The sequence below is a fragment of the Pezoporus wallicus genome, unplaced genomic scaffold, assembly GCF_028554395.1.
Source record: "Pezoporus wallicus isolate ANWC-B61680 ecotype Strahan unplaced genomic scaffold, APGP_CSIRO_Pwel_v1 contig_6354, whole genome shotgun sequence".
Taxonomy (NCBI): domain Eukaryota; kingdom Metazoa; phylum Chordata; class Aves; order Psittaciformes; family Psittacidae; genus Pezoporus; species Pezoporus wallicus.
Window position 1 is genome coordinate 2,278,908 of NW_026638688.1, and position 11,635 is coordinate 2,290,542.

Genomic DNA, 11,635 nt, shown 5'->3' on the forward strand with positions numbered 1-11,635 from the left:
TTATGTGGGGTTTGTTTGCAAGCAACAGCAGCTATAGAATTAATTCCAGTGTGCTTAGAATAAGATCAGTAAATGAAGATGCAGTTTGTTTCAGAAAAATAAAGGTGAGGATAGTAGTCTTGAATATCTTTCTCTCCTACTGAATACCTACCTTCCACTGGAAGACACTTGAATAAATGAAGGAAAATAACTGGTTATGAGCCTGCAATTTGATAAGTTTGTGTAAACTGTTCCTTCCTTTTCCTTTCTCCTACTCTGAAAAGTGCAGTGCTGCTTCTGCCTTGGTCGTAAGGTATTTTCCAAGACACAAGGCTGTATTAAAATAGCAGTTGAGGGTTTTCTTGTTTAGTTGCTTCACCTGCTATATGGACCATTTTTCTAGATTCTGTTGATGATGAGATAGATACACATCTCAGGCTTTCTTAGGTCATACAAGGTTAATCCTTTGCAGTATCACAGATGAAATGTGAAGCTATAGAGTTATAGCTCTAGTTTAAGGTAAAAGGGAACTGCAGGCCCCTCGAAGCCTGGATGCCAAGGACAGAGTGCGATTTGTGTTGTAAAAGTGTGGGGGAGGGTGCGTGCATTTGACTTGTATGGTTTATGTGCAGCTAGGGTGCTGCTGTTTGCCTCTGGTTGCATTGAGCCTGAAGGGGCAAGGAGAAGAGCTGGCAGGAACTGTAGCCGTTGGACAGGCTGGAGAGAACTGAGGCAGATCTGATAACCTTATCTGTACCTTGCTTGTGGCTCTAATGAGAGAAGCGCTTGTAACCGGTGCTTACTGTTAACTTAAAGGAGCTGTCTGTACCCAGGTTCATTCCTCTCAAAATTATGGCAGAGGATTGATATTGCAAAGTGTAGGGGTTCATGGCATGTCACGGTGCCAAAGTGATTATATAGTAGCAGAGAATGATCAATTTGTGTGTTAAAAGCTTCAGCGCTTGCATTGTTTAAACTTTAATCAGCCTTGCCTGGTGGAACAGCTAGTGTTTAGAGTAATGCTTAATTTGTAATAAATTTGGAATTAGGGCAGTGTTTTCATGGTACTCAGCTTGCAGTGAAGGGATAGCTGAAACTACAAGGATCATTAAACACGATCCAATAATGTTAGGGGTGTGTGGTTTTTGGCAGTATTAAACTCCATATTATTGTCTGTGCATTATTCTGTCCACACTAAATACTTTGTCAGTTGACAAATATTTGAAACAATGCTCTGAGTAAGGAAAGTTTGGATTACTTAGATTTCAGTGTGATTAGTAACACAGAATAGGTCTGCACAGTTCATAGCTGTAGTAACTATCAGGCAGTGCTGCTGCTTTTTGGAGTAAAATCTACTATCTGTAACTATCCAGATGATATACTTCGAGCATGTATAGCATCAGGAGTCTTCCTTGACCACTTGGTGCATTATTGTAAGCTTACATCTGTTACATGCTCTTCATGGTGTCAGAAAACCCTAGTATGATGTGTTTTGGTGAGTGAACAGTTGCAAAGAGTGCAGAATGTCAGAAGCTTTAGCGTGAGGGGGCTTGTCAAAGGAGTGGCATCTTTGGGGGATAGCATTAAAGAACTAATGACACGTCTCTTGACACTCTGAAAACTAAAGTTTTGTTTTGGAACCAGGTTGGTTTAAGTGCAGAGATCGTTGTTTGACCTCCTGGAGGATTTGGAGTGTCATAGCTGCTGTGATTCATTTTACTGTGAGGTTTGTTTTTTGGTTTATCCCCCCACCCCTATCTTCCTTCTTTATCCAAGGTCATTCTCAATTTTTTTTTTATGGTCAAATACAGGAAGTGTAAGGTACACCAGTGGGTTGAAGTTACACACATTCAAAGCTACAACTTCTCTGAAAACTTACCCATTTTATTTATTGAAAGAAGGGTAAGACCTCACTGTTTCTATAAATACTTCTCTCTCAACATTCAAATGTTGTGCCCCAGTCCTGAAACCTGCCTGACTGGGAGTACTTGTGGAGTCTCCTTATATGTTGAAGATTTCAATACACGCTTAAAATGCTTCAGCTGTGGGCTTGAATGTGGTGTATTAGTAGGGTGTGTATAGAAAGAGGTGAGTACTGCTAGTAGCTAATTCAGAAGGCAGCTTATGCAACCCATTATGAACACCTGAAATGAGCTTTTTATTTTCAGGGAAATTTACTCTTGAAGTTAAATGAGTGCAACAAAGTACAAAGAAACAGTTGATTGGAGGTTGTAAACTTTGGTGAAGAGTGTTTCAGTCTCTCTATCCCAAAACTGATGTGTTTAAATTTTAATTTTACAATTGTCTAGCAGTGTTTATTGGGATTCACTTATTCGTGCTGGTATTTTATTCATATAAAAAGCACTCTACAGAAAGTATGGTTTTAATTAGATTTCTCTAATTCTTTTCTACTTGATTAATTTGTTTTCAGTATCAGTCATGTTACCTGATTAGATCAGAAGTATGGAAAAATTAAGATGCAGCACTTGACAGAAAGTACGTAGTGGTTGTTGCTGAGTCTTGAAGGAGGAAGCACAATCTGACTGCATTCTGTACAGACACGTAGTTAAGTCTAGAAAATAGTTTTAAAACTGCTGCATTCTGATTGTTACAGAATTAAAAATCTGAAGTGTAAGGAGCAGAGAAGCAAAGGTTGAGGACTGAGCAAAAATAATTGTGTGATTGCAGCATACACATGGAAATCTCTTCAGTTCCAGTTACAAAAGCCCATCCAAGTTTTGTAATTCCTCAACTTTTTTGACTGTATGGCTGCTATTGTTTAAACACAGCTTACTGAACTTTGAAAGCAATTAAATCCACAGGCATAGGAGCTACGAAGCAGTGGCTTCAGTGTGATATGCCAGATGCAGGCTCACATGAGTGTAAGGAGAGTGAGAACTTGCAAAGGGCAGCAGCAGTGTCGCCTTTTTGTCTGAATCAAAACCAGAGTTGCTGTTGTAGCATGTAGCTATCCCACCAAAATGTTAAATGTTTCCTGAAAGGCAGCTTTTCCCCTACTTGTTTGTGAATCGGTTTTTATGATTAAGATAAACCATTCTTATGATCAATCTGGTTAAGGTTTAATTGGACTCTAATTTTAACTAAAACTTGAACTGAAAATGTGGCCTAAAAACCTAATACTGCAAAACAGTGGAAAATACTATCATGGTGTTCTTACAGTGCGAATTAAAAGGGAGTCTTTTGATTCATTCTACTTGCTGGAGCACAACATTTATTCTGGCAAGTCACCTTTAAAAGAAGTATTTTTGAATGAATTATAGTAAGCAAAATGACAACACTTACTAAGGTGTTAAAATGGAACTGCGGAAATGTGTATTTGAAGTAAAGATAGTATAATTGTTGAAGATTAGAGGATGCTAGCTGAAGGATGTTAAGGTGGGTGTTTGGAACCAAAACATCCATAAAGAATGGGGAAACAAACAAATGGGTCTGGGCTGTAGATGAAGAAATGCTTCATATAGCGATGATACAAAACCACAATCGATTGTAGTAATGTGGTAAAATCCTCAGTGAGTTTGAGAAATTATTTACCAGCACATCTTGCTGCTCTACAATTGTTGACAAATTAATATATTTAAGCAGCCATGTATCTGTTGGTTTAAATCACAAGGGATTGTTTTATATAAAAGTATGAAAGTATTAACACTTGCATACTGCAGGGAATCTGCAATAGAAGAGATGAAATCAGCCTTAAATCTACTCAGGGGGAGAAGTGTTGGTTTCTTACCAATATGCTTTAAAGCTGCCGTGTAATTAGTTGCCTCATGTTCCCAACATCTGTAAAAACTACTTCAGCTGTAGCATAGCAATTACAAGAACGTGAAGAATATAGCAAGCTGCAAGTGGACAACTTCTGAGAGAGGGGGGTAAACTTTGAAAAGGAAGACTTCAGTAGTGTGCAGTGAGTGGTTTCTGTAAGTGACAGATCTCCCAAATTCTTTAACAGGTTTCAATTTAATTCTTAAAGTCACTGTTCTTTTTGAAAGTGTGTGTGTGTGGTGGACTTTGGGTTTATCTTGTTTACTTGGTAGTCGTTTGTGATTAGAAGTTGTAAGGCACAGGAAATAGCTTTATAGTTCCTTCCTCCCACAAGTTCTAATTCATTTGTGGCCATCAGGATGTTTTTCTTGGCTTATCTCTTTCTGTGCAGTTTGCCTTGCACATCTGCCACATAAATTATGAAGCTGTTACTTGAAAAGCTGAAATTGTATTTTAGATCTTACTGTACCGTATTGAAGATGGTATCGTTGGTCAGAAAGAGCATAATTGCAACTTGCATAGAAGGTCTGTAATAATACCCAGTATTCCTGTACTAAATTGACTGGTGTCATATTTGTCATGCTTCTGAGGAGTGGCTTAAAAACAAGTAACTTTAAACGGTCAAGTATTAGCTAATGTTGTGCTGTTACCTCTGTAACCTGAGGTATTTCACTAGGCATTTTAGCAGATGGGTACCCATCTGTTTCTTCCCTGAATGTGAACTGCTGGCTTCATATTTGGTATCCATATGTTTCATTTGCAAGGCTCTAAATCTAAGTTTCGTGTTTTATAACAAAAGTGACATTACTGACAGGAGCAAAATGAAAATGCATTAAGTTTGTTACATGTTTTTTAGTTAGTCTTCACTAAGCAAGGAGAGAGATGCTGGCTGAGATTGAATATACGAGTTCACTGAGGGCAAGAGCAGTACCATAGTTTCACAGAATGGTTTGGGTTGGAAGGGAACTTAAAGCTCATCCAGTTACAGCCCTACCTTCCGCTAGACCAGCTTGTTCCAAGCCCTGTCCAACCTGGCCTTTAACACTGCCAGGGATGGGGCAGCCACAGCTTCTCTGGGCAACCTGTGCCAGCGCCTCAGCACACTCACCCTGGTGAGACCATCTTTAGTTTGAAGGCAGTTAGTATTTTTTCTCTGAATATCTGCTAGTAACATTAGGTACATACATTCCTGAATGCCCTTTATATTGTTTGGGATAACAGGTGGATAAATTATGTCTTATCTTTTCTGTCCAATCTTTAAGACAGTCTGAATGGTGAGCTTTCTAAGGTAGTGACAGACTGTCGCAGGGCAGTGAAATCTGGTGCTGATACACATCTTTCGGTTTGACTTTGTCTTAAATCCTTTCAGTTTTTTAAAACACAAGTTTGGACCAATGATCAGCTTTAATCCCTCAGAGCCTGAAGGAAGCAAGGCTAAATAAGTGGAGTTAATATGATGCCCCTTTTTAGGTGGTGTGCTAGCCCTGTGTGGTTTGGGAGATGGTGCTGTGTGGATCGGGACAGTTTCTTTTTTAGCTCACCAATTCAGATGCTCCGTTGAAAGTGTTTCATGCCCAGATGGATAAGTATTAAATGATTTTTTTAATTGGCAAAAATGTTTCTGGAAACTAATTAACAATTTAATAGATGCCAAGATTCCCACACCTGGAAGTGGGGGAAGCATAGCCTGTGCTCAGGCAAGTTGTGTAGTTTTTTTATTTACCATGTACTCTCAGTAGTTGAAGCTAAATTCTCCACACAGTTTAAAAATGGATCATTTAATATTAAAATAAGCTTTCTCAGAATGCTAAAACGTTTCTGTCTATTTTCAGTCCTGCTTTACAAGAACCTTTTAATTTAGAGACTAAAAATAGTGTAGGTGCATGACTCATAGAAATTGAGTGGTGGGGATAAGATGGGTCCTTCCTCTCCAAAGGCTTCATCTTAGATGAATGTGTGTCTGTGGGTTGGGGTCTTTTAGGTAACCATATTGTGAAAATGTTCCTGGAGTCTGCCTTACTCTTCTCTAGGTGTTGAATGTTCATTTTGCTCATCTTATTTTGTGTTGTATTTGTCCATTTCTTTTAAAAAAGCAAATATGGATGCAATCTCAAACATCTGAAAGTAAAGCTACATTATACTTTGGCTTGTTTTCATCGTTTGCCTTAAATTGACAGCCCCTGTACTGATTTGGGGGAAAAATGAAAAAAAAAAAAAAATCGCTGTTGTGTTTTATTCCTGTGTGTTGTATTATTCCTGAAACATGCACCATGGACCAGATGAACGATAGCTAGTGAGTCCCTGTCTGGTGTTACAGTGGGAGACTGCTAGCTTCTCAGCTGAAAGGGAGCAGACAGCCTAACTGGCAGGAGAAAATAAGCTGCTGGAAGACAAAGCCAGCTCTTTAACTGTAGGAGCAAAGCATTAGCTCAGCGTCCAGATGTAAGTTACTGCTGCCTTTGTTCAGAGGTTTACGTTGAAGTTACCACCATGCTGATAATAAACCATCCATATGAGAAAGATGACAGCAGTGCTGTGTGCCTTTCCATAAAAATTGTAGTGATGTTTAAATGGAGATACGCAAGATGAATAAATTAACCTGATTCACATTCTTCCTTCTTCAGTTAGAGTTAAAGCAAACTTTCCTTATGCTGTAATTTAATGGTTTCTTATCTGTTTATTTTTTAGATGCCGTTTATGGTATGTTCTGTTTGGACAATGCAATCTATTAATTTAAAATCTGATAACCACAGCATAGAGCTGTGCAAGTGTATTCTTACTGGGTTTTGTCCATGTAGACTTTGGAGACTGTTGCTGTAACAGTCTCCTTTGCTATGTCACCAAGCAAGGTGACAAGATTTTATTCTGAGTCGGTAACATCTGTTCTGTCACAGACCAAATGCAGTGTGCTTTGCTTTGATTCAGTGTGAAAGTCATGGGAAACGTGGTGAAGACTTTCTAAAAATAAAGAAGCTGCTAACAAATTACAGAGAGAAGGAGGCTAAAGTATTAGTCTGAGACTGCATATTGAAACTGTAATGCTAAACACTGTTACATAAAAGATAATTTTATGTTGTGTCTGTTCTGTCGCGTCAGATAACAAAAGGTTAAAGTACTTGTTTCTTGCAAGACTTCGGTGCCACACTGCGTAGTGCTGTACAGAAAAAGAGCTTCTGTTGTCCTCTGTTCATCCAGACCCCTCCCCCTCTAATAGACTATTTATTTTTTCTTTTAAAATTATAATTTCTTTAGTGTTGCTGTTTGTTGGGATGGCATCAGTGTTCAGACTGTGCATGCGAGAGGCATACATGTGTGTGACACTTGAGTTTGTTTTTTTCTTCTGTACTTAGTCTTTAAACAGGTATTTGCAGAATGGTACGTTGCTGGAAACTGTTAATGGTGGTAAAATGTAGAAAGTTTCTTATCTCAGCTTTTAGTATTTTAGTGTTCCCAGTTGTAAGATTAAAAAAAGGAAAACAGAAGGTGCATAATCCAGTGATGTCCTTGGAGTAATAGTTAAAGGCATAATATTATGCACATAGGAGTCCCATGTATACATGATATTGTAATTGGTTTGAAATATACATTGAAAAAAATTTTTAACTGTGTAACCAGGTTTCTTGTTCCTGCTGCTCAGTCCCTCAGCACAGTGGGCAGCTTCCCAGAGGTTGGAGAAGTGTTTCTAATTAGGTTTACCCTGTCCAACCCAATACCTTTATCATCACTATAAAGAAACTGTTGTAATGCACCCTCTCTGTGACTTCTGGTTATTTTAGTTGTCACAAGATTAGACATGGCATTTCACAAATCTTCTGTGGATCTAATGTCTAGAATTGTACTTGTGTCCTCAGTGACACCACCCACATCAATGGCAACTCTAATCCTAATGGTGCTTTTAATGGAGTGGTCTGACTCTTGCCCCAGGGCATATTCAAGGCTTTCAAGTTTGTGCAGAAACATTGACTAAGATCTGTTAGGCTTTCCAATTCCTTAATATATTTTAAAGTAAGTTCTATTCTGGATAGATGGATATTTCTTATTCTTTCATTGTCTTTAATGTATAAGTACTTGCTTTTCTTATGGTTCTTATTTTCATTATGTCAGGTTTCCTGTGCATCCGGTATTTAAAGGTTTCTGTATGTTTAAAACTGCTGCTATTTGAGCATTAATGTAAAATGCTCAATTTGCATGTCATTTGAAGAGCTGAAACTCCGAGGTACAGCTCTTTACTCCTTTCATAATGAATGCTTATCTTAGGAATACTTCCTCCAAAAGAACATTGTTCCCAGAATCTACCAGTGAACTGTAAGCTTCCTTTATGAGTTATGATCTCATGCACTTTGACTGTATTGTCAAGGTGATGAGGGTACAGAACACCACTGACCATGGGGAAAAAGTCTGGAAGATACAGGAGATGCAGGGGAGCATGAAGTGGAAATACCCAACTGTGTGGCATCCTTTTGAGAATACCATGGACACTGAACTCTTTGCTCTTACTAGTGCTATGTGCTGCATCCGGGGTTCTAATCAAAGTGTTGAATCAAGTGAATGAAGACAAAAATTGTTGCACCTTTTTCTTTAGCAGGATTGCTGATGGTGTATGTAAATCATTATCATGAAATGTTGCTTGAGGGTTAACATTAGAGTTTGAGGGCAAATATGTAGAGGAGACATTAGCTGAAAAAACAGTCTACTTCCATTTCTGTCGCTGACTGTGATCAGAGCCTCGTGTTCCCACATCCATGTTTCCAGAGTGTTCCCTGTTCAAGGGATACAATATAGAGAGATTTAGTGGTGGGTTTTTTCCAGTGTAGAACCAGCAGTGATTGATGTGGGATAATTAGTTCAGACACAACAAAGCTACTTGTAATTTTACCAATTGGAAGCTATTACTAGAAGCTACATAGTTATAGTTGTGTAATATTTTGTAAGTGATGATAATTTCCTAACAGATAATTGAGCTGACTTTGGTTACAGCAGATGAATCTGTAGAGATCCCTGTGGTCCTGAACAATGAGAAATCTTCGCTCCGAAACAAACATTTCAATTCATGATGTTGTGATTATTTAATTTTTTAATAAAATGCTGTGTGGAATTACAATGGGATTGCTTTACTGGCAGAAAAGTGATTTTTTTTTTAATAATATTTTTTATTAGTCTTAAAGAGAAAAGCTTTCTTTTTTGAAATGAATTTTGCAGCTATTTTGTGGAAAACACTACTGAAGAAGTGCTGATACATTACCAAGAGCAGAGTGCACCTCATCCTCACTAATGTTCTTCTGAATATTAGTAGCTCAAGTCATGTATTACTATGTAAGGTCAGAAGCCTGAGCAGAGTAGCCAAAATATGTCAGAGCCTTATCCTGGAGTATGTGGAAATAAATAATGGAAATAACGGAAGTTTTCTGCATATATATTCATCACTCACCAGTGTTTGTTGTATTTGTGTCCATGTTGTGGGTTGCTTTCAATATCTGCTTGTAAGAGAGGTGGAAGACAGAACTCCTCTTAAATTGTGCCTTTTCTGTATGTCATCTGTGAAGTGTGCCTTAGGTCTATAAGGCTTTATGTTTTTGCAGGCTACCCACAAGCTATCTTTAATTTCCCTGTTTTAAAGAATAGTGCTCAGAGGATAATCTCAGACCTGTAGGATTTTTATTCACTTATGCCTGGAAACTAAAGTGGTTTTCAGACTGTTGCAGCAGTAAAGGTTGAAGTGGCAGATGCTTGGTCAAACTTTTGGCAGTTTCTCTGATCCCCTCTGTTCTGTATCTGTAGGAGCAGAACTTCTTGTTTGTTTGCTGTCCTGAACTCCAACTAAACATGCATTTTTACCTTGAATTATACAACTGACGTATGTGCAATACTTCCTCTCACCCTGCCCATCCCTCTCCTCTCCCCCTCTTGCTTATTTTCTGGCATTGTTCCGGGTTTTGGTTTGGGTTTAGGGTTTTTTAGCACACTGTAAGAAATGGCCCCATGATCCAGATGACAGCTTTATCTCATATTTACAAATCTCAAAAGGTAACTTCAGAACATTTGAAGCTATTTACAATTGGTTGAATTCTTTGAAAAACACAGACAAAATTGTGCTCGGAGCATTTTTGTGGTACCTCATCTGTGGTACAGCTGTTGAGTTTCACAATTTTTAAGAGGAAGTGTGTCTTATTACCTGATGCAGAGATGATCAGAGCTATTACCCGCTCTTTCACTAGCAGTGTCCATTTATTCATGTGAAGGAATTTAGTCTCGGTCAGATCTGAGCTACCTGTTCAGCATTGCCATGAATTGTAGATGCAAACATTTAAAGTTGAGTGTTCTCTTGCAGGAAATCCAAAGCGAACATTTTGCTCAGTGTCACCGTGCTGCTGTTTGAGAGATGTGACAGTGCCCTCTCTTGGCTCTTCTGAACAGTTTTGGGTTTCTTTTAAAGAAACAATACTGAAATACTGTACAATAAAGAGTAAAACTTGTCTGTTGACATTAGTCTGATTAAGCAGACTTAAAACAAATGTAAGACACAAACAGCAAAGAATGCAACAGTTCATAATGTTAATGTCAACCCATTTCTGTGCCATGCCTTTGTTTTGGATGAAACTTGCAAAATACTCTTCTTGTGTTTAATGCCTGGCCATGTCAAAAGCTTCTGTAAATGCGCTTGTCACAAGATGCCGTTTGCGCAGGGTTTCACTTAATGATTTGGGGTAGATCCAGATGCGATCTCGTAGATAGCAGGGTGTTTGAAACACTGTCTCAAAGATACTTTCTGGCAGCCATGACTGTTATATGTCTGTTTCTTTGCGGAGCGGACTGTGTCCATGCGATCCAGCAGGATTCCCTGGAAGCTGCCCAGTATAAACTAATCAGAGAGCCCCCCCTGGTGTCTGAAAGTGTCCTCGGATATTAAATTTATATCAATCCCAGGAAGTCTTGGCAATCAAAGTAGTCACTTTTTCCCTTCACATCTGGACGTAAATTATTTTCTTGTTGCAGAGGTCACAGGAATCATGGGTAGGGCATGGAATGAGGGCCATAGAAAACATGGGAAAGGAAGAATAAAACTGTATTTCCACCTTCTTAGAAATGGTTATTTTTAAGTGACCTGGAAGAAAGCCAAGCTATACAACAGTTGGTTGTTTTTTTTCTTTCCTTGAAGTTTACATTTGTTGCTGAATTAAATGTGGCTTAAAGATACTTTGTTTTGGAATGCTTTGTGCCATTAGAGCTCATCTTGGCACTTACAAAAGAGCTTTCTCCTAGTTGCTAAGGACAATAACTTTACTACAGGAGTGTTTTAGACACAGAGCATGCTTCTGTGCGCCTTTCTTTTGGCATTACTTAATTTCCCTTGTTTTCCTTCCGTTTCCCCCTTTTGACCCTGATGCTGCCATGCACTTTGAGCTCTTCTATAATGCTGGATTATTATTTTTTATAGGATAAGTTTGCATCTTTCCAAGCATATTTCTATTCTTAAATTCTTTCCTCTAAGAAATTAAGGAAATGTTTCATTTTATGTTTTCCCCTCCCAACTCTCCATCAAGACTCTCAAACAAGCGCTTCAGGAGGGGTTAGAAAAACAAACAGAACCTTTCCATACAACTCCCTGCCTTTCCTCGATGGGACAAGGGAACTAGTGTGCGTTAAGCTGCAAATCCCTGAAGCCTGTAGCTTTGGAGTTGTGGGGTTTTTTTTTACGTTCTATGCTTATGGGGAATAAAGATGGTATTAGTTTATGTTTGTATGGCAAAGAAAATGTCAGGAGCAGAAGCTTGAGGTGCATTTAGCAGAAATGAATTTGTGAAATGTTAATTGCTGTTGTTCATAACTACTGCTGTGTTCCTACGTGGCTTTTTTTACATAGGTTCTGTTAGCTTGC